General features: G+C 40.5%; 1 pseudogene; it reads left to right on the top strand.

Moving 5' to 3' along the window:
* Nucleotides 1-1735: 1735 nt before the first annotated feature.
* The window catches only part of LOC149193020 (C2 and GRAM domain-containing protein At1g03370-like), a 130974-nt pseudogene continuing 106221 nt past the window's right edge, over nucleotides 1736-26488 (top strand).

Here is a 26488-nt window from a genome sequence, read left to right as displayed (position 1 = left end):
GAGAAACCTCTCCTACTCTGGTAGGGCTAGCTACCAGACTGAGCATGGTTTGTGGTTACCCTAATTTTTGCCTTCCTTCAGCCTGAGGCGGATTTAGGTGCTAACACCCAGATCGGATGAAACCAGGAAGGCAGAGAAAATTTCCTAGTGCACTGCCCTAGTAGCTCGGACTAACCTAGGTGAAGGAATTAGGCAATTGCATGAAGCTATTTAGCATGGCAGATTAAGACTTCATGAACTTGATGAAGAATGGGTAAGGTTGAGGAGGAAAACCACGAGGTTGGATGAAAAATCAGCAAAATAAAAAGTGGAGTCGCAAAAACAAGCCACGTAAGGGGCCCAGACCTAGCTGGCTCTTATATAATATTAGAACGAGCTATGGCCCTGCTATCATGGTTGTGACCGCACCCTACTGAACAGGGGAGCACAGAACGTGACGCACTACTAGATGTAAAGGTACATGAAGGGTGCCCATAGCTCGAGCTAGCAGGGAAGGGAAGCTTGCACAGGGGGTTTGACCACCTGAATATCCATAGGAGGCCCATTCCCAGTGCTTCAAGTAGTTGAAAGAAGGCACTTGACTATAAACAAGTCTGCACAAGAGCTGAGCAGCACCAGTAGGTCATTTGAATCGTAGTCATGAATAAAGGGTTGCACTGCCATATGGAAAGGCTGGGAGATGACCATTGCACTATTCATGACAAGAAGTTTGATTTATGGCCAAGAGGAGCGGGTGGTGAGCCATTAAGACAAGCATTCAGAATTAGATACAAAAATATATGCCGCCAAAAATATGTTAATGACTCAGAAGTGGAGGGAAGGGTTGATTTCGAATTCACACAGTATTATAAAAACACTAACTAGCCACCCATGTAACCGAGTGAATCCAGGATAAGAATCATGTGTAGAACCAGGGTGAGTTTCACGGAAGAACCCTATCTAACCCAGGAAGAGCCAGGAGAGACAGCTGCTACCCTAGAGATTCAAAAGTCCCCACGTATGACGCAACCTCGAAAAGATAAAAAAGCTATGGGGCCAGTCCGGGCATCACTGTGATTCAGTAAATTGTCAATGGTAGAAAAGGGTAAGGCCATCACTACAGAACTCAAGGAGGACGAGGAATATCTCCAAGCTCTAATCGCTTAGATTGAAGCACAGGATGAGGAAGAGGAAAATTTTCCCCAAGTACCTTCGGCGATAATACTACCACCATATATCTCTCCGTGGAAAGGAACGGCCAAGATTCTGAAGGACCTAGAGGCCACAAAGAGCACACTCCAAACCCCGCTTCTTCCAGATGAAATAAGCTTTGATGGTCTACTGATGTGTTAGATACCAAATATTAAGTTTGAGGATTGGGATCTTGTGGACAGTGAGAAGTTTCCCCAGCTGGCCAAGGAGAAATTACTATAGCAGAAGTGGTTACGGGGTGTGGCAAAGGCAGGATTACTCAATCTAAGGTGGATACCCCACTATCACCATGCAACTATCACAATTTTTGTTATTTGACAGTTACTATGTCTCATACGTGACAGGTATCTCTGGTTGATCTTATAAACTGAATATCCCAGCTGCCTACTAAGGGAAACAATCCTGCAGATATAGCCGGAATGAGTAGCGACGTGGGCCTCACCGAAGCCATGAAGGTTAAATATAAGTTGGAAAAGCAAAAGCGAGGGTATGTAATAGCAAGCATCAAAGATCGAGGGGTGCGCCTCGCCACCCAAGTAAACTCATGAGGAAATGTTGTGTTGACGAGGTACCAACCTCTGTCATTACGCTCGCGGAGCAATGCGTAGAAGGAGTTCAGTTCAATTGGGCACAATTTCTCTATGATGAATTTTTGAAAAACTGTCGAGAAGCCCAAGAGCAAGGTAAAAGTTTCAATTATGCATGGTTGCTACTAACAATCTTATTGGTTGCAGGAGATCTGCCGAAGGGCAGCGAATTTCCTAACATTGCGAAAGACCTACCTGAAGCCGTGCGGTATAATTCACTCTGGGCTACAAAATATGCCACGAGGATTCGTGAGATCAAGGTGTTTTGGATATTCATGGAGGCAAGTCTACGGACATGGATCAATTGCAGGCTGTGTTTATCCCCGATAGTATACAACCGGTTGCAAATTATGTTCGAGTTCAAGGTAGATATGCATAACCTGTATATTTGGGCTCGAAAGGATCCTACTCGAGCATGGGTAAAGCTTCCGTTCATTGCAACCGACGTTGCAATTTTTGAGGCTATGACAGTATGGCCCCCAAAATGGTGTGCTCTAGACTTGGTTGAATTAGAAAGGATTACGGCTCAATAGTGAAAGAAAGAACTCAAGTTGCGCTTAACACAGTTGGCAGAAAGAACGCGCAACGAAAAGGAAACACCCACACAGCAGGAGGCACCTGAGGCAGCAGGAGAGACTATCACTATAGAAACTAAAGAGATTGTGGAAGAAATATCCATGGAATAGGACATACAAGGGGAAGTGGAGACACAGGAACGCGTGGACCTGACCACAGCATCAACTCAACTTAAGAGACCATGTGTCCAGGAGCAGCCACCAGCGTGCAAAATGATGAAGACAGCAAGGACCTTGGAGGGATATCTTCTTGCTAACAAGCAACCAGTACATGATCTGGAGAAGTTGATGATAGAGCAAACAACTGTGTTGGGGGTTCTCAGTGCATAGCTAAAGGCATTACAAGTGTGACCCCCATGAGTGAGGATACCGAACCTAGCCGACAATACATCCACAACAGAAGAGATGGTGTGTGCCCACTCAATGAATACTTTAGGATTACCAGCAGGTGCAATCATAGTAGAAGCCGAAGGTAATGTGAGAAGTTTGGGGTTGAATTTGTTCGCCCTTCCTAGAGAAACCCTATACCAGCTGCAGGATGGGGTACCACTGAGATTCGTGCTAGGGAAAGCTGCACACTACAAATATTGACGGAGCAAAAGGGAAATCTGGACTAGGTTAGTATCTAGTGTGATGACTTGGTTGCACGCAACCAAGAATGGGAATAGGCCATGGAAGAAGTTTGAAACAGTGTACCAGAGATGGCTATGCCAGCGGAACTCCTAGTAGCCGAAAAGATTTATCATATAGCCACAAGATTCCGTAAGACTCAGGAGGAGGTTGCCAAAATTCAATGGGAATTGAACTTGTAGATCACGGAACTAAGACTCAAAGCACAGCCCACTACACCATTGGAAGTTAAAGAGTAGTGCTTCCATGCTCTTCAATAAGGATTGGCAATAATGGAGCACGCTATACAGGATTGCACAGGATTGTTGAATTAGTCCCTTTTTACACTCACATCACTGTAGGAAGACCCAGCGCTACAGCAGGTAGAAACTGAAGCATGGGAGTTGCAGACAGCCTATGATAATGTCTAGGGGACTGTGCAGATGGTTTCCATTACTCAGCGATTGGCCAAGATGAGGGAGGCCCAGGCACTCAAGGCATAAGTCGACGCTGCTTGTCAGAAATAAGTGCTCCTTAAAGAATGCATCTAACCATGGCTTGATGAGGCATTCGTAGTCACCGCCAGCATTGAGGAAATGCTAGCCCACATTGAGGTAGGATATGAACTCAAAGAAGTAAGTGAAGCTGATAATGAGGTGTCAGAGGCTCGCGCGCAACAAATACAGCAGATGGCAAAAGAATGTGTTGCAGGAGTAAGCGAAGCATAGAAGTTGTTGAATAACCTCTCCGCAAAGATCACCATACTAGCTGAGTGACTTGGGACGGGTCACAATGATTGTGTTGGGGGCATGTTGGGCAGTAGAGCCCCTACATAATAGGTTTTGGGGCTTGAAACCTGCAATTTTAGGTCAGAGTATAGTAGAAGCTCCGTGAAGTGCGCGGAGTGTGAAATGTAATGGGTAAAGTCTAAGGGTAGTCCGCCCTAAAATATTATAGATTAATGTAGAATGTGTCGGCTTGCCCATGGTCCATGGACCATGGGAATGTATAAATAGAGCAAGGATCTAGGATTAGAAGATAGTTCTGGATAGTAGCTTTGTCGAAGAATCTAAAGTGTATGGGTTTGTGAAATGAGAGCAATCTGTGTGTGTAAGCCCGAGTCATGGGTAGTAGAGGATAGAATAGGCTCTGCAGCTATGTGCACAGAGGCATGATAGAGTCCGTAGTTGTGTGTGCGGACCCCTATAGCTGAGTGCACAGGGTGGAATTGTATTGTACTCAGAGGAAGATTAATAAAGATAAGTGTTTCTGAAATGGCTATGTATCTAATCATAGATCTGAATGTTTATGTTTATGTTATGATTTTATGAATACTTTTAAAGCTTTATGATTGCACACACTAGGTTAAACTGTTAAATGTTTGCTTAAAGACCTGGATGAATAAATCAGATCTATATTAACTGCAATAAGACTAAGGATCTAAGAAACTCCCCTTCGCAAATATTTGTGAAAGTTAGACTGTTGTGCGAAAGTCGTAAGTGTGTAGATCAGGTTGCGAGTCCACCAAACTTCATCAAGACATCCCAGGGTGTGGAAACCTAGTTCCAACACCATTCCATACTGCCTTGGGTGAGACTTCAGTCCGCGCTCCACGGATTGTTTCCGAAAGGGCCGGTAGTATCGGATTTGTTTGGCTAAAAGGTCTTCCAAACCTAGGTCAGGGCCCAATAAGCCAACAACAGTACACTCTAAACCTACATCAAACCCCCTTAAACCATCAAATTGCAAGTTTTCATCAACAAGTACAAAAAGCAGGGGAGAAAGCCTGACATGATAGGCATATCAAGAAGAATACATTCCAAGAAGGAGATCTTTTATTATTATATGAAAGCAAATTCTTGAAGTTCCTAAGAAAATTTAAAACACATTGGTTAGGCTATTGCCCTGATCAAAATCTGGGTTAGGGGAAAAATTTGCTCAAAAATCAAAGTGCTTAGAATCGATCAAAACCTAAACAACAATATCTATTTCGGTGATACAATCCCAATGCAACTCGTTTCACTCAAAATGGAGTTCGTATGAGAAACTTAGAACTTGTAGTTCATTTGGTCAAACATGCAAAATTTGGTGACTGGGATGCTGACTAGGCATCCATACAACCCAGTTAGAAAAAGGAATATTCCTTAAAATATTCCTAAAATATTCCCACAAGTGGTGACACGTAATTGGTTAAAGAATTTTTGGTGGAATAATGAGAGGGTGACATGTGGCAAGCCCAGAGGCCACCACATGCCCTCTCAAAGGTCGGTTAAAAGTTTATATGGTAGACTAGGGAGTCGAATCTGTGACCTTGCCTAAACAAGCACCATGTCTTACCGCCATACAGCAACCTTATGTCTTAACATGTAAAGGGCGTAATTTCTATTTAAGTGTAAAATGCATTGAGGTTTCGAGTTAACTGCTAGTAGTAACTGCTAGCATGTGACCAACCTCAAAACATTAAACCACTAGCATTTATGTTAACCACTAGTGGTTACATAACTGCCAGGTAACACTAACCACCATTATGTTACCAACACTGATGCTAGCTACCAAATTAATGCGCTAAATGGGATTAGTGCTAATTAATCAGTGTTTATCAGTTAATTAATTTCGGATTAGTTTGGAAAGATTTTGGCTAAATCTGAAAAACTCTAGTTAACTCTGCCAAATTTTGAGTTAGCTCCAGATTTAGTGGATATTTCCTAGGAAAAACTGAAGAGGTCATAACTTTGGCATATTTTGGCTAAGAAAGAGTCATTCCTAGATGATTTGGATGCTCTTAACACAATGGAAAAAGGTTGCAGAGGCAAAAAGGCACTTTTGTACGTGATTTTGCTACGTTGAAGTTTAAGGAAGCCTAGAGCCACCAGGAGAGGAGGTCAAGCCTAAATTTGCTAGAGTCTGATTCCAGAGATTAGAAAGTCATTTTTGGGGTTTTTGGGTCTTCTAAATCCAATGGAGAAGGTTGTAAAGCCATTGGAGCACTACAGGTGCATGTAATTAGAGAAATTAACCATTAATCGAAAGAGGGCCTAGCCATTGAAGTAGGTCTAAGGAGATGTAGCCCAGGAGGGGTTAACTCCTTTATTAGCTTTGTGTTATGAGTTTGTTCTATCTTATTTCTCTGCATTTACTTGTTGTATATGTGTTTTTAAACATATAATTAACCTCATGAACTTCTCATAAAAGACACTCAATACTTGACACACAATCCTTCACATTTCCGTTAATTTGAGACGATCCAAAACACATTTTTAATAATGATTAGGGAGCTCGCATAGAATTCACAAGTTTTCCCAACATTCAGAACATGGCCTGACCATAAAGGCATTGTTGGAGAAGGTGCACAAATAGGAGAAACAAATGGTAGAGACAGTCCAACTATATAATGCAGTCAACAATTGAATTGCAGCGAAAATCAAGGGAACATATCTGAGTGACTCGGGACGAGTCACGGGTTTAAGCGGGCTTGACCCAAGTTCAAAGTGTGTTTCACACTAACAAAACTCACAACCATTAGCCCTTTCGGCAGTGACCTGCAAGCAGATTGCAGTCTCACCCAAAGCGGTTATGGGAGGTTGCAGGATAAGGTTTCTGTAGCCAGAGGGATATACGTGTTGTGGCACCCGTGTATTCACTTATTTCTTATATCTACCTATAACTTTGCATACATGAATAGCTTCACAGTGATTATTAACTTCACAGATTAGTACTTAACACATATACATAATAGAAAATAGTATAACATATATTCTTTCGCATAATTTAGTAAAAAGCATGCATAATGATATCAATAACAACAAAGAATGAACACAGAAAGATACACAATACTTCGCCAAATCTTCTTCTTTATTAATATGGATCTTCAATACATGCACTTCCCTCACCTGCACACCTTGATGTAGGTTTTCTGCACACTCAGTTGTAGACTCCTCAAGGCCTCCGTGCACTCAACTACGGAGCCTTCCCCAAAAATACAGACTCAAGACAGAGAATACAAACAATCTATGCTCAGTTAGTTTTTTATATATTCAACAAAGTATTACATATTCTTTATATAGGCTTCCTTACTACAAGACCATGGTCAACATACCATGGATCCGAAAAAACAATGGACTAATACCCTAAAGCTCTTACAAAATAAGGGACTTTTGACCAACCCCAAAGACCATAAACACTGCACGATAAATAAAACTTCGCCAACTTTGCATGCTCCCCTCCTCAAAATGTGGAGTCTTTGACCAAAACTTGTGCAAGTTGGGTTTCACCCAACAAGCTCCCAACACTCACCCATGACTTGTCCCGAGTCACTCAGCTTCGGCTCCCTTGATTTTCGTTGTAATTCCATTGTAGACTACATTATACAACTAGAATATCTCTGCCATTTGTTTCTCCTATTTGTGTACCTCCTCTAGCAATCCCTATGTGGTTGGGTCAACAGCCTTTTGTAGCATTTTTGCCTCCCTTTTCTTCAATGTTTTGATCCTTTCATCCACTGCCTGAGAACATTTGAGGGTATCATCCTCCCACGATTGAGTCCTTTCTTGGAAAAATTTTTCCTTCCACTAAAGATCATCTATCTTCTTTTGGAAGTTCTTTCCTTTAGTAATACTGACATGTTTCTACAAGACTTGTTAGTTCTTTATAGCTGCCAAGATCTCATTACGCTACTTCTTCCTTACCTATAATTATTCCTCGATATTTTGAATGTTTTTATCCTCCTATAGTGAGGTCCAAATCTGCATCGTGTCATCCAATAATTTCCTGCAATCTTCCACTCTGTCAGAGATGCCTTTCAATGTTGCCTTTAAGTCTTTTTACCTCTACTCTCGCACTTATGGTGGCATGTCTGGATGCAACCTTATTTGCAACTCTGCTATCTACACATCATACTCAAATTTAATCTTTGCTAGTGAATTCTTTGATTCCTTGATCACAAAGGCGAGCTTCGCGACCTTCTCTGTTGGTGGTTCCTCCTCACCGACCTTCACATCCGAGACTATGCTACAGCTAACTTTTATGGTTTTGATGTTGTCACTGACATGCATCATCTCTTTCATTAGCCACCTAATCTAGCTCCTTCTTCATCGCAACCTTCTCATTTTCCACCTAGCACATCGTCAACACCAAAGTTCGTTGGTCCCACTCCTATAGCTCAGTTGTTAAAATTTGGTGGAATTTGTGCAGCAACTGAATGGGCAACGTGAAGATATTTATGTTGATGGTATTCCATGTTTTGGCTTGTTCTCTGTCCTCCATTGTGTAGAAATGTAGTGCCCCAACTGGCACCTCCAAAATTCTAACGTCGAACTCTGTCTCTATTCTTCACTCTACCTGCAGTGGATGAGTTATTCGTTCTGGTTCTTTTTCTATTTGTAGCAATGCCTTCAGATCCACGATGCCCTATTTTACCTCATCCAAGATCATTCTATAACAATCATCAATTCTATCACAGGTCTCCGTTTTGAACTCCTGGACCTTTTCCCTGATTTTGTAGATGTCCCCATCATTGAATGTTATAGGTCTATTTGGGTACATCACTCCCAACAATCAGATCAGTACAAATAAGGCTCATCAAACCCTAATTTAGCTACTACATTCCCTAGACAATTCATCATATTAAATGTTTTCATCCATGAAAGTTTCCTAGCTTGAAACCCTGCTAAAATGCCTCTTTGGGACACTAGTGCAACCTTGGTCAGGGACAACTTCTCTACATAGTAGGTAGGCCCATTCAGATCTGCAATGCAGTGCACTTAGGCCCACTTTAACCTATTTGGGAGATAATGAGCAAAATTGAAATAGTATTCTTGGAATATTCCTTGATTCTAGAGCATTCTAGAAGGACGCCCAACTCTTATCTCATCCTATGAGCTCGTTTTTGGATAGGCTATGGATCAATTAAACCTCTATCCTCTCATCCCTTTCTCCATGGAAGCTAACTATCCAATTATGGAATACAATTCAATGCCCAATTTATGACAAAACCACTTGCATTTCCCTATAAATTGACCACTCATCATAGTGATCAAGGGGCTAGAACTTGGATATTGTAGACAAATACTATTGGTTTGAGACATGAAATCATTGTCAAGTAAGGTTATGTTGCTGGATTGATGTGCTATTGGTGTGATGAGGGTTTGGAATAAGTTGGATGAGTAACATGGGATCAAACCAAATTGGTTGTAACTTCTCCTTCTATTAATCAATAAAGTTGTTTGTTCCTTTTCCAGTAATTTTATCTTTACCTATGATGAATGTATGTTCAAATGTTGTCAATTCCATTTGTTTACAGTAGATAGATCATATGCTCTGATTGTTGTCATCTTTTGTTGATGTTGATAGGTACCAATTGAGCGAATTCATTTTGAGCAGGAGCGACGGGAGCAATTCAAAGGAGATCAAAGGAAGCGAAGGATCACAAGTAGGTTCCTTTATCTTATATGTATATTGTAGGAAAAGGTTAAACATATTTACTTCTATTGTTCTAAGTGTAACTACCCACTTAGGGAAGATGTATTTATCCATAGGTATAAATTCCATATAACAAATTGGCGACCATACTGGGGAATGACCATCGTTCCTGGTAGTTTACCCTTATCATGTTACATCCTAGCAGACTTTACTTGATTTCATTGATCTCTTTTCAGTCATTTTCAAGTTTTTTTTGTCAAAAAGTCTGCTTAAATGTCTGTTAATTGGGCTCTCTAGCACCAACACAGTGTTGTTCTTGACACAATGCACTACAGAGAAACCTTAGCTTAGAGATAGTGCTCCGCAACGCACTGTCTCCCACTCAGGGCTGCACTGATCCCTATCAAGCCAAAAAAGCCATCTATTGCTTGATTTTTTCCAAATTTGCTTCTGATGTTGTTTGCTGAAAGATCAATGTTTTCATGGCTCTGAAATCAGTTTGCATTTCCTCTCCTAGCCCTAATTTTACCTTGAATGTTTAGTGTTTCTTAAGAAATTTCTTTATCATTATCAATTCCTTGTCGAAGTTATCTTACATCGATTAGTATTTTCTGAAAAATAATTGTCGTAAAGTCTTCATTTCTTTGAAAAGAAATTGTCGTAAAGTCTTTGTTTCTTGTGAAAAGCATTGATTGATCATTTGTGCATTTATTTTCCTTATGTTCATCTAAGAATTAAAGGAATGAAAAGAAAAAAATCCATAATGCATTTAGAATTTTGTGTGTGCTTGTAGGAATTGTATAGGGAAAGTTGCATTAGATTATGCTCTTTGTTTAAAGATTTTGATTTCTCTATCCATTTTAGTTACGGTTTTCATTGTTTAAATCAAATGAAAATAATTTTTTTCATTTTAGTTGCATTCTAGGAGTTTCAGAAACATAACGTGGTGAACCTGAAAGGCAAACTTTAAAACAAGATCAACTAAAATATATCTCAATTAGCCTAATGGAGCATTCTAACTTAATGAATAACATTTAGAGGTCTAGGCTAGAGATGTGTTCCGGCGTCGTTAAACATAGCAGTTGTTGCTATCAGTCTGCGATAAATTTCAAGTGTGATACCTCATTCCATGTACATAAGTATTTCGTATCTCATCCACGTAATTTCGGGTATATCGGGCGGTGTTATAGTACGAAAAGTATAAAGGAATGCTCTCACTATGTGGTTTCGCATTAGACAGTGCTAACATGGATTGGGCCTCCACGTACTTTTGATTATATATGGGAGGACTACATTAGATTGATATCCATCCATAGGTAACCGAGTCATCCACCTTGTATACTGTGATACACCAAAAACAACATTCGGGGAGATTACCTGCACGTATGTTAAATCCTTGGCTCCACATAGACAGTATATTGAAGTTCACAGTTACTTGGTAATCCTTTCGCCTAGATTATCCCTCTTTTTTTTGTTGTGTTATTTTGATTAAAATAAAATTAATTTACCATGGATAACATCCTCCATGTCACTCCTTAGTTGATATTAGGTTGAGACATATGGCAACAACTGTAGAGTCCAGTGATCAAGGAATTCGTTTTGATGGGAATCCTAGTCCTTTTCCTCCTTTCGGAAATATTAGTGCTCCTTATATGGCTACATTGTCCCTTTTGGGACTTACCATCGGCTTGCCAACATGGTTTTTCTCAACCTCCTTGGCCCTGCAACTGAATATTCCTACAAATGGACAAAATAAACCTCTAGTTGATCCTAAAGTTGACCCTATACCTTCTTTGTTGGTTGTTTCTTCCTCCCCTTCTTCATCTTCGCCTTGTGAAAGTATTGACACTAGTAACCATGTGGATAAGAAGAAGAAGAAATGGAAGAAGAAGAAGAAGAAGAAAATTCGGCAGGGGGGCAACCAGGAAACCATTGCTTTTAATGCAACTTTTAATAATAAACTGTCCGATAAGACTCAAAAACTTTGATATCCTTGCAGAATTTGTATGCGAGAACATCTTCTTCGAAATTGTTATGGTATTCCTCAGATCTTAGAAGAATGGTCTTCTTGTTCACATCATCCTGTGTCATCAACTTCTAGAAATCATGATGGTGACACACCATCAACTAGTGGTAGTAAAGTTCATGGAAAGAAGGGTAAAGTTAAGTTTCCCTGTAGGTTATGCGAAGGGAATCACCCCATTCACCTCTATCCCTATTTGGATGAAGCTCAAAAAGTGTTGGATAACTTTCTTGCTTCTCCGCAACGTCTTCCATCTAGTTATAAGAGACTCTCACTTAATCCTTCACTATTTGATGAAGTGACTAAACCAAGTCAACCATCGTTCAAACCTACTCTCTCTGAATGTAAATCCCATGAGTCTATACCTAACCAACCATAGGTCGAGGAAACAGTTGACTGAATTTCACCTTCAGTTAATCGTACCTTTCCCATAGAGAGTGAGTATGATACCACTCAAGTTCTTTTCGTTTCTTCAGATTCCAATGAGCTTGGAGGCAACGATCAAGTTCCATCAATACAGGAGGAAAATCCTCCTGTTCTCGAAACTCAAGGGGGTAATTGTCTCGTTCTTACGATACCCCCTCCAAGTATTCTGTTCACTTCCTTTGATTGGAATTGACTGGAAGGATGTCATCTTCCTTCTTATGTGCCCTTCCATATCATAATACAAGTTTATAATATGATTGTATTTGGCACTATTATAGATGAGGGTGCATCTGTGAGTATCCTTTCCTCCACTACTTGGCTGGCGCTCAGTTCACTGCCACTTGTGCCTATTACCCAGAATCTGTTGGATTTTAATAGAGGAACCAATCAACCATTAGGGATCCTTCCTCAGTTGCCTATTACTTTGGGAGGAAAAATTGTTTATCTTAATGTGATGGTAGTCCCAGGCCCTTTAGATTACAATTTACTTCTTGGACGCAACGTTTTTTATGACATGGGAGCTACTGTTTCAACACTCTTTCGAGTGATGTGTTTCCTGCATGAAGGCAGAAGTGACACCATTGACCAGCTTTCATTTCCTGACCCAAATATTGCTTTCAGTCAACCATCTTCCCTAAATGATCCTTTTGTCCCTATGGTATCTTCCCCATGGTCCTTTACATGGTATTGTCCCAATACTCTCTAAACATGAAAAGGACCGAGTTCTCATTGTCCTTAAACTCATTAAAACATCAAATAGTGACAAACTTGTCCATCATGACAAGACCCAGTTTCACCTTTGCTAGACTCGTTAAAACATCACATACAATGGATTCACCCGAAGGGTGGAATTATACTACAAGCATATGTTATCCTCCTCAAGCTTGTTAACAAATAACAAGGTACTGGTCAGTAATGACTGGGGAAAATTGGAAAAGGGATAAATCACTTTACGGTAGCAAGTCACTCTTGAACATGACACTTTCACTTTATCTTTGTGACTATTTGGGTTGGGTTATCTACTTAATGGTTATGATACCTATGGTCTATCACACCATCCAACACTTTGGTTTTGGATCAATGTTTCCAATTCATTCAGTGTTGCGAACATGTTCAAGAGAAGTCACTCAGTAAACTTCATCCTTTACAATATTCATAAACCTTCATTTTCATGACCGCCATTCCTAAACATTGTGTCATCAGTCACATTGTGACTTCAAAATCATTACACTCATTTCATTTCATTGATGGGGGATACGTCAAGGCCCTCATGTGATGAGTCACTTCTTTTCGACACCAGCACATTATCTAGGAAGTTGACTTAGAAACACCCTTCTAGTACCTTAAGGCTTCCAGTACCTTAAGGCTTACGATGAGAAGTTGACATCACAGGCCTTCGACCGAAAGACTTTGTATGGTGTTCAACATCAAAACACCTATTCACACCATGCAGAATGTATTGTAGGACCTTGAGAACCATTATCATTATCGATGATTTCTCTCGGGTCTGTTAACAACTTACATCATTTGCTGTAATCAAACGATGTCTTCTCATGTTCGACTTCAGATCACATTTTCACATGGTTAGACTCATACTTGAGTGAACGATTGGATGACATAGAAGACCCCAGATCTAGTTTCATCCATCCGAGCTGCGATTTCAGGAGAATACTAAAAATCATATGTACAATGGCTTTACACAGATGGTCATCCTGTTATGGGTCTATATCTATAGACAACTATCTGATTTATGTACATGTAATTTTTTATATGGAATTTATACCTACGGATAAGTACATATTCCTTAAGTGGGTAGTTACACTTAGAACAACAGAAGTCAATATGTTTAACCTTTTCCTACAATAGACAGATAAGATAAAGGAACCTACTTGTGATCCTTCGCTTCCTTTGATCTCCTTTGAATTGCTCTCATTGCCCCTGATCAAATTGAATTTGCTCAATTAGTACCTGCTAGCATCAACAAAAGATGACAAAATCAAAGAATATGATCTATCTAATGTAAACAAATGGAATCAAAAACATTTGAACATACACTCATCATAGGTATAGATAAAAGTATTGGAAAAGGAACAAACAACTTTATTGATTGATAGAAGGAGAAATTACACCCAATGTGGTTCGATCTCGTGTCACTCATCCAACTTAGTCCAAACCCTCATCACACCAATAGCACATCAATCCAACAACATAACCTTACTTGAAAATTATTTCAAGTCTCAAACCAACAATATTTCTCTACAATATCCAAGTTCTAACCTCCTGATCACTATGATGAGTGGTCAATTTATAAGGAAATGTAAGTGGTTTTGTCATAAATTGGGCATTAAATGGTTTTCCATAATTGGATAGTTAGTTTCCATGGAGAAAGGGATGAGAGGATAGAGGGTTAATTGATCCATAGCCTATCCAGAAATGAGCTCATAGGATGAGATAAGAGCTGGGCATCCTTCTAGAATGCTCTAGAATCAAGGAATATTCCCATAATCCTATGTCAATTTCACTTATGCTCGCCCAGCGCAGGATAAAAGTGGGCCTAAGTGCACTGCAGCGCAGGTATGAATGGGCCTACCTACTATGTAGATCAGCTTCTTCTGACCAAGGTTGCATTGGTGTTCCAATGAGGCATTTCAACAGGGTTTCAAGCTAGGAAACTCTCATGGATGAAAACATTCAATATGATGACCTATCTAGGGAATGTACCAACTGAATTAGGGTTTGATGAGCCCTATTTGTACTGATCTAATTTTCGGGAGTGATGTGCCCAAATATACCTGTAACATTGAGGACAAGCACTTCTAGGTCCTTGGACTTATCTTCTTTCTGCTTTTTCTTCTTGCCTACCACAGTTGTTGTGTCTCTCCTTCTAACAATAAAATGTGACTCCTCTAATACTCCTGCATCATTGAGGGGTTCCTTATGCTCCTGCTCTATTTCCTTTGTGTCTATCTTTGCATTCTCTCCAGTTTCATTTGCATCTTGTGGGTGTTAGCCTCCTGTTTCAATAGGTGTTCATCTTTCATGATTGACATTTTTACATGCCAAATAAGTCATACTTTGCATGCTGCAATGCTCCATACTTCCTGAAAAGAGGCCAAAGAGGAGGCCATGAAAGTGTGCCAGTCTAAATGCCACTACTGTATCCCAATTTTGATGAGTTATCTATTTTTGAAGAAGTTTCTGTTAAGGGAAGTCTAAACAGCCTAATCTTGGCTTCCCTAGGTTTCAATTTCTTGTTTTAGAATATAGAGAGTAATTATCTGTCCAAACAGTTCAATCTTGGCAGGTATATAGATAGGTAGAGAAACAAAGGAGCCCAACTACTTAATCTAGGCCCTTGGAAGAAATAAGTGTAGACTTAGATAGAGGGACAACAAAAAGAGAAAAGGATAATCTGGGTTTGCAAGTCCAAGTGCACCTATGCAAGAAGAAGAAGAAATGATAGGTAAGTAGACTGGGTAATTAGTTTTGTGGTTGCAGAATCATGCTCTGTAATCCATTTCATGTTTTCAGGTGTTATATCTTCACAGATCACAGTTATGATGCATTTTTCCATTCGGAGGAGCTCAACTGAGGCATGTCTAACTCCCCCTTATTCTCATTTCCCAAATCACTCACTAACTTCCCTGAAGGGGTCAAGATCTACTTGATACCTCTTACTTTCATCATTTTCCATATCATTTGCCTTGGTAAAGATCTACTTTGCTCAAGGCATGTTCATACTTCCTCTATGAATCATTTTTCCCCATAAATAGCCTAATATTCACATACTTAGCGCTTTATGATCACTTGTCATATTAACTACTAATTTTACTATGTAGCCCCCTATCTATCTCCCCTTCCCCTACTAAAAATATGTTAATAATTCCCCTATGTACATATTCCCACCCCTTGGCATTTTTTAGCCACATTTATCAAGTCTGGGGAAATATTGAGTCCATCTGGGACCTATATTTAACCCATCCGTGTTCATATTTTGTGATAAGGTTGGTTCGAATCACACCCATGCCGCATTAACCCATAAAAACCCACATTATTAAAGTTCCCCACCCCCCGCCATATGAAAACACACAAAAATTGTGTGCGGGCCCCGTCCCTAACTATCCACGACCTTACTCGTGCCACCAACCGTCAGATCTGGCGCACCCAAGATCTATGGTGGGTGGGACTTTTTGTGACCCAATGTTCCGAGGGTTAACGCCCAAGAGATGGGCAGTTTTCTCGTCGTATTCCTACCACACGTCACCCTCTCGGCTGTGGCGAAGCCCCCTCCTCCAATACCGCCTATGCACAAAAGCAGTGCGCCCGAAACCGGATACCACCTTTCCTCCTCCTGCATCAGTGCCACGTCATGCTGACGTCATCATCCTGCGTCGGCCTCCTGCCACCGTGTCCTTGCCATGTCACCGCCACATAACCTCCTCCACCGTACCGCCATGTCACCCACCGTACTGCTGACGTCACCCTGCCATGTCACCCGCCGTACTGGGTCCCACCGCATGATGTCATCCTGACGTCACTGCCAAAAAGCACGAGAGGCGCAAATCGCAGCCTAGGAAGCCCAAAATCAAAATTTGAGGCAGTTGTTGATGCACGATTAGCACTTAGCGCTAATCGCGCATCGCTATGGGAAATAGGCCAAAATGGAAATCCCTTTCGTGGCTCGGCCCCCAGCAGGCCTGAAAGGCGCAAAATGACATGAATTTCTCCGTGCAGCATTTAGAAAGGGAAAAACACAATTTTAAAAGCAAACAGAGGGCTGAACAGTAGCCATGAAAGGTCGATGCAACAGTTTAAAGAGTATCAGAAGTGTGAAAGGCGTGCATTCAGTGCCAAATCATATCAAGGAAGCGACAAAGGGTATCAGTCGAAAGTTTTAAATGAAAACCTTTATTCCCAATGCAGGTGAACATTGAATAACCTCCAACAAAGGCAAAGAAAGCAGTAAAAGCCAATCAAGGCTCTCCCATCACACTTAATGCACCTCAGAATCACTCAAGAGCATGGATCAAAACCCAAAGCACAATTATGACTAAGTGATCAGCATAGAGCCATAAAGACAACACATTAAACTCCTTTTGGTACAGCTGCACCCAGCGCAGCTCGAGGATATTTTCCTGCATTTTTTCAGACATGTGTTAGGTTAAAAGACACTTATTACATCAAATCTGTCTGAGATCTGATCTTTATAGATATTTTACGTATAAAAACCACCCTAATTCACTGTTTAAAGGGTTGGTTAGTTGTATAGCTCCAAGAGAGACTCGCTCTCTATACCTGATGTTTTAATTAATCAAAGACTACTGAAAAGCTTGGAGGAATGACTGTGTGTTGTGTATGAATGTTTTGAAGAATTGAATGTGGAATTCTTGTGCTACAACATGACTCAATAAGTGTTTCTTACCTTTGTTTTCCATTGATGTACCATCCAAAATAGCAGAAAGAATGAATAGTTTAGAATTGGTTTAATTGCCCTCTATGCTCAATTTCTACTGTTTCTATATGTTTTCATCTGAATTAGAAATGAATATGAATTCCCTGTGGCTCATATTTCCCCTAATTCACTCATGTTTGACAGTTATCTAGGGATTCTTCACTGCTCCTAGATAGAGCTGATTCACCTTCCCTCTGCTAAGATGAACGAGAGATTCTTAAATGCCTCTCATTCCTAGCCTTCACTCCATCCTTTAGCTTGAAAGATTGTTTCATGTGTAGCTAGCTTGCTCCATATTCCCTCTTGTGACCAAGAAAACGCACCAACAGTCCTACTCCTTGACTCCATGCCCAATGGTTCTAAAACTTTCATGCTATCCCTGCTTCTTTACTTGAAGCATCATCCATCCCACCAAAACTAAAACAAAACCCCTTGTACTCAATAAATAGCCTAAAATCATCATCAACAAAGCTAAATCCTAAAGAGAGAGCCCTCTCTGACTGCTGGTGGGCTAGCACCTGCAGTCCAAAGATTGGTTTGTGGTTACCTCGGCCGTATCCCTCAAGGAGATAAGGGACAACCTGAGTGATAACATAATGACGACTCCACTGGGGACCATCCTCGGTTAAATCTCACAAATCAAGTTGGAAAGCTCCACTGGGAAAAAAACAATGAATTTTCCAATTGCTGCATATTCCTTAAAACTACAGATGAAGCCTGAATCTCAGCCAGGAAGCCTTTGAAACTGTTCTTGCTTTGCATTTACAGGAGTAAGCAAATGCTGCTTCAGTCAAACTTCGTGCTAGTTTTAGGTTATAGATAGGCATTCCAAAATTTGATCAGTTCCTTGCTAATTCTAAAAAAGAATTCACAGAAAATACCAAAACAAGTTCAGAATCTGGCTCCCAAAAGGAATTCACGGTATACAAGGTCAAATCCAGACCCAAACCCCCCAGCTATTTTTGAAAATCCCAATTTAATCCCAAGGAACATCGGGAAGCTAGAGCAAAGAGAAGATTTTGTTAACTTTAGCCCTGAAACAGTTCAGCCAAGTTGTGTTCCAACCCCTGTCAAGGTTTTATTTCGTTCAACCCCCACTTCCCCTTGTTCATCATCCACCGCTTAAAGCACTCCTTCCACACCTCCATTTACTGCACATCCTCCCCTGACCGTTGTTGTTATAGATGTTCCAACTATTCCTATTGTTCCACTTATCCCCGTAAACATGGCTAATAGATATGCACCCCTGCAATTACCTGTTAATCTAGGGGCTATGCCTTAGGATTATCAAACTAAAATCACATACTTTGATGGAACTGGTTCTTGCACAACCCTTCAGCATACAAAGAAGATGCAAGACTATTTTGGGAACTACGAGATAGAAGACGATAGCGTCAGAATGAAGATTTTCGTCCAAAGTTTGACAGGTGATGTTAGAACTTGGTTTAGAGCACTCACAGCCAATTCCATAGCAGACCCAGAAGCCTTATATCAGTCATTTATCAACAGATGGGAGAAAAAGAATGACCCCTTGCACATATTTTCTGAATATGACACCATCAAAAGAGGCCCTCAAGAATCTGTCTTGGACTATTGTGCAAGATTTAATAATATTTATAATGCAATACCACAGAACTTAAGACCTCCACCTGATCTTTCTTTATATAAATTCCCTGATGGTTTTGACACTGACATGGCTTATCAGTTAAGGGAAAGAGCCCCTCAAACCCTTGCAGACATGCAAAATTTTGTTGTTAGCGTAGAGGCAAATCTAATTGCCAAAAGAAACAGAGCTAGAACTGAGAGAAGAACCACCTTTAAAGAGGAACCCTCAACCTTAGACCAAAAGTTGGATGCTATTATCACTGGCATGCACAGGCTGGGAGACAGAGTAGAGAGTGTTGAGAGGAAATCATCATGAGAAAGACAACAACCCAATACCATAAGGAACCCAAATTTCAAGAAAACTCAGAATACGAGTGCTGGTAGGTCTAGCCCAGACCATGATGTAAGGCCTCCTTTTCACAAAAATTACGCTGAAGCATCTACATCTAGTGAACAGACGGAAGATACTCACATGAACTTGGTGGATTTGAAGGCTAAGCAACAAATTTTCCTAACTCAACAAGACCAAGATGAACATGACCTTAATCAATTTCAGACTAAGTCTGGTGAGTCTTTTGATTTTAAACAAGGCTATGATACTGTTGTGTATGAGGTCCACAAACAATATAAGCTAAGGACAAGAACCATAGATGTGCCTGAAAAGGTTAAGGAAAATGATACCAAGCAGTTGAAGAAGATTAAAGAAAAGGTTGCTTTCATGGAAACTGCTGGTAAAACAGTCCCTAATCCAAAGGATGTCACCATAGAGGACATAACAGAAATGCAATCTTCTAATGATCAGCCTCTGCCACCTTCTTCCTCGAAAGAGAATTCGAACAGCGTTCCAAAAATCCCTCCTAAAACTGAAAAACCGCAAGCAATTACTTCCCTTAACGCTGACAAACAAGACCAAACTGCTAATACTCCAATAGAAAAAGGGAAGCTTGCCTCCCAAAATACTAAAACCCAATTTGAAAAATCATTTGACTTAGAGGCAGAAATAGGTAAACTGAAGATTTCCATCCCCTTATCTGAACTTGCCAAACATGAAGTGTATAGGCAACAAATTCAAAGATCACTTCAAATGCCAGAGGTTAAGGATGATGTGAATGTTCTTGATGATCAACCTGAACTGTTGTTCGGTCCTGAAGTTAATGTAAAATCAACATATGGATATGTTCTACCTTTTTATGTCAGTTTACACATACATGACAAAGTCTTGCACAATGCTATGTTTGACTCAGGTGCCTCACACAACCTTATGCCCAAAGCTGTAATGGAAAAACTCAAAATTGATGTCACAAGACCCTACAAAGATCTATTCTCCTTTGACTCAAGTCAAGTCAAGTGTTTAGGCCTTATCAAAGACTTGTGTGTCTCCTTAGTCCAATATCCCAACAAGACTATCCTCATGGATGTGGTGGTTGCTGACATTCCACCAAAGTATGGCATGCTATTATCAAGATCTTGGGGAGCAAAACTCCAAGGATCCCTCCAATTAGACCTATCTTATGCCACTATATCTGTCTTTGGGAAACCAAAGAGACTATATAGAGAAACACTGATGAAGTATGTGGTAACTAGTGAGGATAAGCCCCAAAATTTTCCTATTCACTCAATCCATTCTGATATGGATTCTTTTATTCTATTTAATGATGAAACAAATACTCTCACTGATGACAAGCCCTTGACTTTAGAACTGAACACACACACCGACGAAGAATTGGTTGCCCATACTGATGAAACTGTCAAAACAATCAAGGCAACCAACATACAAGAAAAACCTCCCCAAACAGAAATTTCAAATCTGCCCAATCCTAAAGTGACTGAAACTCTTCATACTAACCACAAGTAAGAAATCACATGGTATTTAGAGTTTGATGGCTCTGTTAACAAGTTAGGAGTAGGGGCAGGTGTCTGGATTCACAATACACATGACAATCATGCAGAAGGTCATGCCTACAGACTTAATTTCAAATGCACCAATAACATGGCAGAGTATGAGGCTCTCCTTTTAGGCCTTAAACTACTCAAATCTCTAGGAGCTGCAAAAGTGTCTATTCTAGGTGACTTTGATTTAATCATACAACAAATGAAAGGCAACTTTGTCACCTATGACAATAGAATGAGGGCCTATAGGACTCCTGCCACTAATATACTCAATGCCTTCACTGAATCCAAGCTTGCCAAGATTGCAAGAGATCATAACATTCATGCACACATCCTAGCCACTTTTGCTAGTACATGCAAGCTTCCCTTTGAGCCAAATCACCATTTTACTGCTGAGATAAAACTTAGGCCTGCTATCCCAAATAATGTTAAAGATTGGCAAGTGTTTGAAAGTGATGCCCAGATTAACAACTTCCTCACTCTTGAGCATGAGTTTTCAAATATTAACATTGACATGGATGCTATGACGGATGAACAACAGCAAAAAAATGAAAATCAGCAGGCTGTAACCGCTGTAACAGCTAAGAAAATCTTATACCCAACAGTTTTTGACAATGTAAACATAGAAGAGTTGAAGCAGATGCATTTGGAGGATATAGTAGAAACAGAGGCCGAGATCGTTGATCTAAAAGATAACTTTCTCCCTGCTGGCCTCACTCCATTAGAAGATATGTTTGATGCAAATGATGTTCCCAAAAAGCCAAAAATACAGCCCCTAAACACTGCTATATTAGAACACAACATTGGGACAGCAGACAAGCCCAAAATGATCAAAATATCTCAAGCTTTACCACCCGATCAAAAACCCAAATATATTGATTTGTTCAAATAATTCCAAGATGTATTTGCTTGGAGTTATGAGGACTTGAAGTCCTATGACACCTCAGTGATCCAACACACCATTCCCTTAAAACCAAACCAAAAGCCCTTCAAATAGAAACTTAGAAGAATCAATCCCATACTCCTTCCCTTAATTGAAAAGGAAGTGAAAAGGATATTTGAAGTAGGTATCATAGCACCCATCGGATTCTCTGAATGGGTATCCAATCTTGTTCCCACAAGAAAAAAGACAGGTGAGATTAGGCTATGTGTAGACCTAAGAAATTTAAACCAAGTCTCTCTAAAAGACCACTACCCCTTGCCAAAAATGGACCACATCGTACAAAGAGTAGTGGGGTCATCTAGAATCTCTTTGCTAGATGGGTTTTCAGGTTTTAATCAAATACTGGTTCACCCGGATGACCAAGGCAAGACAACCTTTACCACAGCGTGGGTAACATTTAAGTATGTGAAGATGCCTTTCGGACTTAAAAACGATGGAGCTACCTTTCAAAGGGAAATGGATATTGCATTTGCCAAGGAAATACATGATTTCCTAGTTGTCTACCTTGATGACTTAACCCCTTTCTCCAAATCCGATCAAGAGCACCTAAAACATTTGAGGCAAATATTCATGACATGTAGGAAATATGGCATTTCCTTGAACCCCAAGAAATCCCTCTTTGGCCTTGATGAAGGTAAACTCCTTGGCCATATCATATCAAAAGACGGTATTAGAATAGATCCGGAAAGGATCCAAGCCATCCTCCAAATCCCATAATCCAAGAAGCATAAAGGAATTGCAAGCATTCCTTGGAAAAATCAACTTCTTAAGAAGATTTATTCCAAACCTAGCCAAGCTAATAAGACTGTTAAGCAACATGTTAAAAAAGGATGCTAAGGTAAAATGGTCTCTTGAGACCAAGCAAGCCTTTGAGAGTATCAAAACTGCCTTAACCCAAGCCCCTGTCCTCACCAGTCCGCAATTTGACAAAGATTTCATCATATTTTCATTTGCATCTGAGCACACCATAGCTGCTGTCCTTTTGCAAAAGGATGATCATGGAGCTAAAAATCCAATTGCATTTTTCAGCCGAGCCTTAAGAGATGCCCCTTTGAAATACCAAATCATGGAGAAACAGGCCTATGCCCTTGTTAAAGCAATCAAAGATTTCCAAGTTTACTTTTTGTATTCACATGTGATTGCCTATGTCCCAAATGCTGTTGTAAAAGACATATTAACCCAATAGGGGCTAGAAGGAAAAAGAGGCAAGTGGGTTGCTAACATCCTTGAGTATGACATAGAAATTAAACCAACCAAGCTCATAAAGGGACAAGGTTTAGCCAAACTGATGTCCGAAACAAACTTTCAAGCCTTAGACATCAACCAACTAGACAATGAACAGGAGCTGGCGACTCCACAGATCAGTGAAACCTTTTTGCAATCTCCATGGTATGCTGATATATGCTTTGTATTGTTAAACCTGTTTTCTCCCCCTAGGATTGTCTAGAACCAAGAAAAGATTTTTAAAAATGAAGGCTTCAAAGTTTTGTGTCATAGATGGTGCATTATTTTGGAAAAATCATGAAGGTATATTGCTTAATTGTTTAACCATGAATGAAACTAACAATGTCATGAAAGAATTCCATGCAGGGGACTGTGGAGGACATCTATATTGGAAGTCCACATAAAATTTTCTATTGGCCCTCTCTATTTGCAGATATAAAGAAATTTGCTATCTCATGTCATAAATGCCAAATCTTTGAGGGCAAAAGAAAGTTTTTACCCTTGCCCCTTAAGCCCATCTCAACCGAGAAACCTTTTCAACAATGGGGTCTTGATTTCATTGGAGAGATCCACCCCTCTTCCTCAAGCCAGCACAAGTGGATTTTAACAGCCACCGACTATTTCACTAAATGGATTGAAGCCATCCCATGCAGACAGGCCAATGACTCCATCATTATCCAGTTCCTTGAGTGCAATATCCTTTCTAGATTTGGCTGCCCTGAGAAGATCATCACTAACAACGCCGCTGCTTTCAAATCCAAAAAGATGATCCGTTTTTGCCATAAATTTCACATTACCTTGGGCCACTCCACATCCTATTACCCCCAAGGTAATGGCTTTGCCGAGTCATCTAACAAGAGCCTGATTAATATTATCAAGAAGGTCTTAGAAGACAACAAGAAGAACTGGCATAAAAAGCTCACAAATGCCCTATGGGCAGACAAACTTTCAACAAAAAAATCCATTGGGATGAGCCCTTATGAGCTGGTGTATGGCATGGAGGCCACGTTTCCATCCTCCTTGGGCACTCCTATCATGAAAGTGTTGCAAGAGATCCAAGCAGAACTAAATGATATTCAAAGAAGAATCAATCAGACCATTAATCTTCAGCAAACTAGAGAGCAAGTTTATAATAGAGCTCAAATATTACAAGAGAAACTCAAAAAGATGTTTGATAAAAGAGCTAAGACTGAGGATTTTTGCATCGGCAACAAAGTTCTAAGGTGGGACTCACGAAGAGAAGACAAGGGCAAACATGCAAAATTTGATTCTTTATGGAAAGGGCCATTTGTTATTTCTGCTGTTCAGGGAAATAACACATATTTCCTCAAATCTATAGAGGGCAGCACTGTTGAAGAAGGCCCTGTTAATGACCGAATGCTAAAACATTACCATGATCCCTATTAAGGGGTACAATGCAGCTCTGTACATATCTCTTTGTACATTAATATTTGTATATATTAGCACTTTGTTTTATTTTTTAGCAATCTGAGTGTTAGAGGAGCAGCAACAAAGTTTGCTAAGACACAGCCAGTGCAAGTACTCCATTTTTAAGGCTCTATCTCTGCATTAGTCTCAGCAAAACAGCAGGAGTAGCGCTGTCATATCACAGCAATTCATGATAAAAGGAAACTGGTTGCAGTTTGTAGTATCCAATCAAAAAGTATCAATAAGAGAGGAGCATTGTTTAGTTTCACATCAGCAACTGTTTCTAGACCAGAAGCTAAGGGAAATACATCAGTTTTGATCCATGTTTGGTTCTATTTCAAAGGCAATGCTCAAGAAATATGGTATATAATAGCAAGCACGCAGAAGAAAGCAGGCAGTGCTATGTATTTCACAATATTTCAATGAAGGAGATGGCTGCTCCTATTTCAGAGTTTCACATTTTTAGCAGCCAGCACAAGGAAATTCTTCAGTCCACAGAAACAATATAATATCAAGGCAGTCTGACCTTCTGTTCTTGGCTTTTCACAAGGAAAAGCCATCCCCAAGTGGAGCCACTGTTAGCCTCCTGTTGCAACAGGTGTTCATCTTTCATGATTGACATTTTTACATGCCAAATATGTCATACTTTGCATGCTGCAATGCTCCATATTTCCTGAAAAGAGGCCAAAGAGGAGGCCATGAAAGTGTGCCAATCTAAAAGCCACTACTGTATCCCAATTTTGATGAGTTATCCATTTTTGAAGAAGTTTCTGTTAAGGGAAGTCCAAACAGCCTAATCTTGGCTTCCCTAGGTTTCAATTTCTTGTTTTAGAATATAGAGAGTCATTATCTGTCCAAACAGTTCAATCTTGGCAGATTTATAGATAGGTAGAGAAACAAAGGAGCCAAACTGCTTAATCTGGGCCCTTGGAAGAAATAAATGTAGACTTAGATAGAGGGACAGCAAAAAGAGAAAAGGATAATCTGGGTCTGCAAGTCCAAGTGCACCTATGCAAGAAGAAGAAAAAATGCTAGGTAAGTAGGCTGGCTAAGTAGTTTTATGGTTGCAGAATTAGGCTCTGTAATCCATTTCGTGTTTTCAGGTGTTATATCTTCACAGATCATAGTTATGATGCATTTTTCCATTCGGAGGAGCTCAAGTGAGGCATATCTAACTCCCCCTTCTTCTCATTTCCCAAATCACTCACTAACTTCCCTGAAGCGGTCAAGATCTGCTTGATACCTCTTACTTTCATCATTTTCCATATCATTTGCCTTGGTAAAGATCTTCTTTGCTCAAGGCATGTTCATACTTCCTCTATGAATCATTTTTCCCCATAAATAGCCTAATATTCACATACTTAGCGCTTTCTGATCACTTGTCATATTAACTACTAATTTTACTATGTAGCTCCCTATCTATCTCCCCTTCCCCTACTAAAAATGTGTTAATAATTCCCCTACGTACATATTCCCACCCGTTGGCATTTTTTAGACACATTTATCAAGTCTGGGGAAATATTAATTCCATCTGGGACCTATATTTAACCCATCCGCGTTCATATTTTGTGATAAAGTTGGTTCGAATCACACCCATGCCGCATTAACCCATAAAAACCCACATTATTAAAGTTCCCCCCCGCCATATGAAAACACACAAAAATTGCGCGCGGGCCCCGTCCCTAACCGTCCGCCGCCTTACTCGTGCCGTCGACCGTCAGATCTAGTGCGCCCAAGATCTACGGTGGGCGGGACTTTTTGTGACCCGATGTGCCGAGGGTTAACGCCCAGGAGATGGGCAGTTTTCCCGTCGTACTCCTGCCACGCATCACCTTCTCGGCTGTGGCGGAGCCCCCTCCTCCGATACCGCCTACGCACAAAATCGGTTCGCCTGAAACCGGATACCGCCTTTCCTCCTCCTGCATCAGCACCACGTCATGCTGACATCATCATCCTGCGTCGGCCTCCTGCCGCCGTGTCCTTGCCATGTCACCGCCACGTAACCTCCTCCACCGTACTGCCACGTCACTCGCTGTACTTCTGACGTCACCCTGCCACATCACCTGTCGTACTAGGTCCCACCGCATGACGTCATGCTGACGTCACCACCAAAAAGAG

Source organism: Pinus tabuliformis, chromosome 2_2 (genome assembly GCF_031772625.1).
Source record: "Pinus tabuliformis cultivar Carrire ecotype Pingquan chromosome 2_2, CPIR1, whole genome shotgun sequence".
NCBI classification, from domain to species: domain Eukaryota; kingdom Viridiplantae; phylum Streptophyta; class Pinopsida; order Pinales; family Pinaceae; genus Pinus; species Pinus tabuliformis.
Note: the sequence above shows the minus strand (reverse complement) of the source record. Positions and strands in the feature narration are given on the sequence as shown.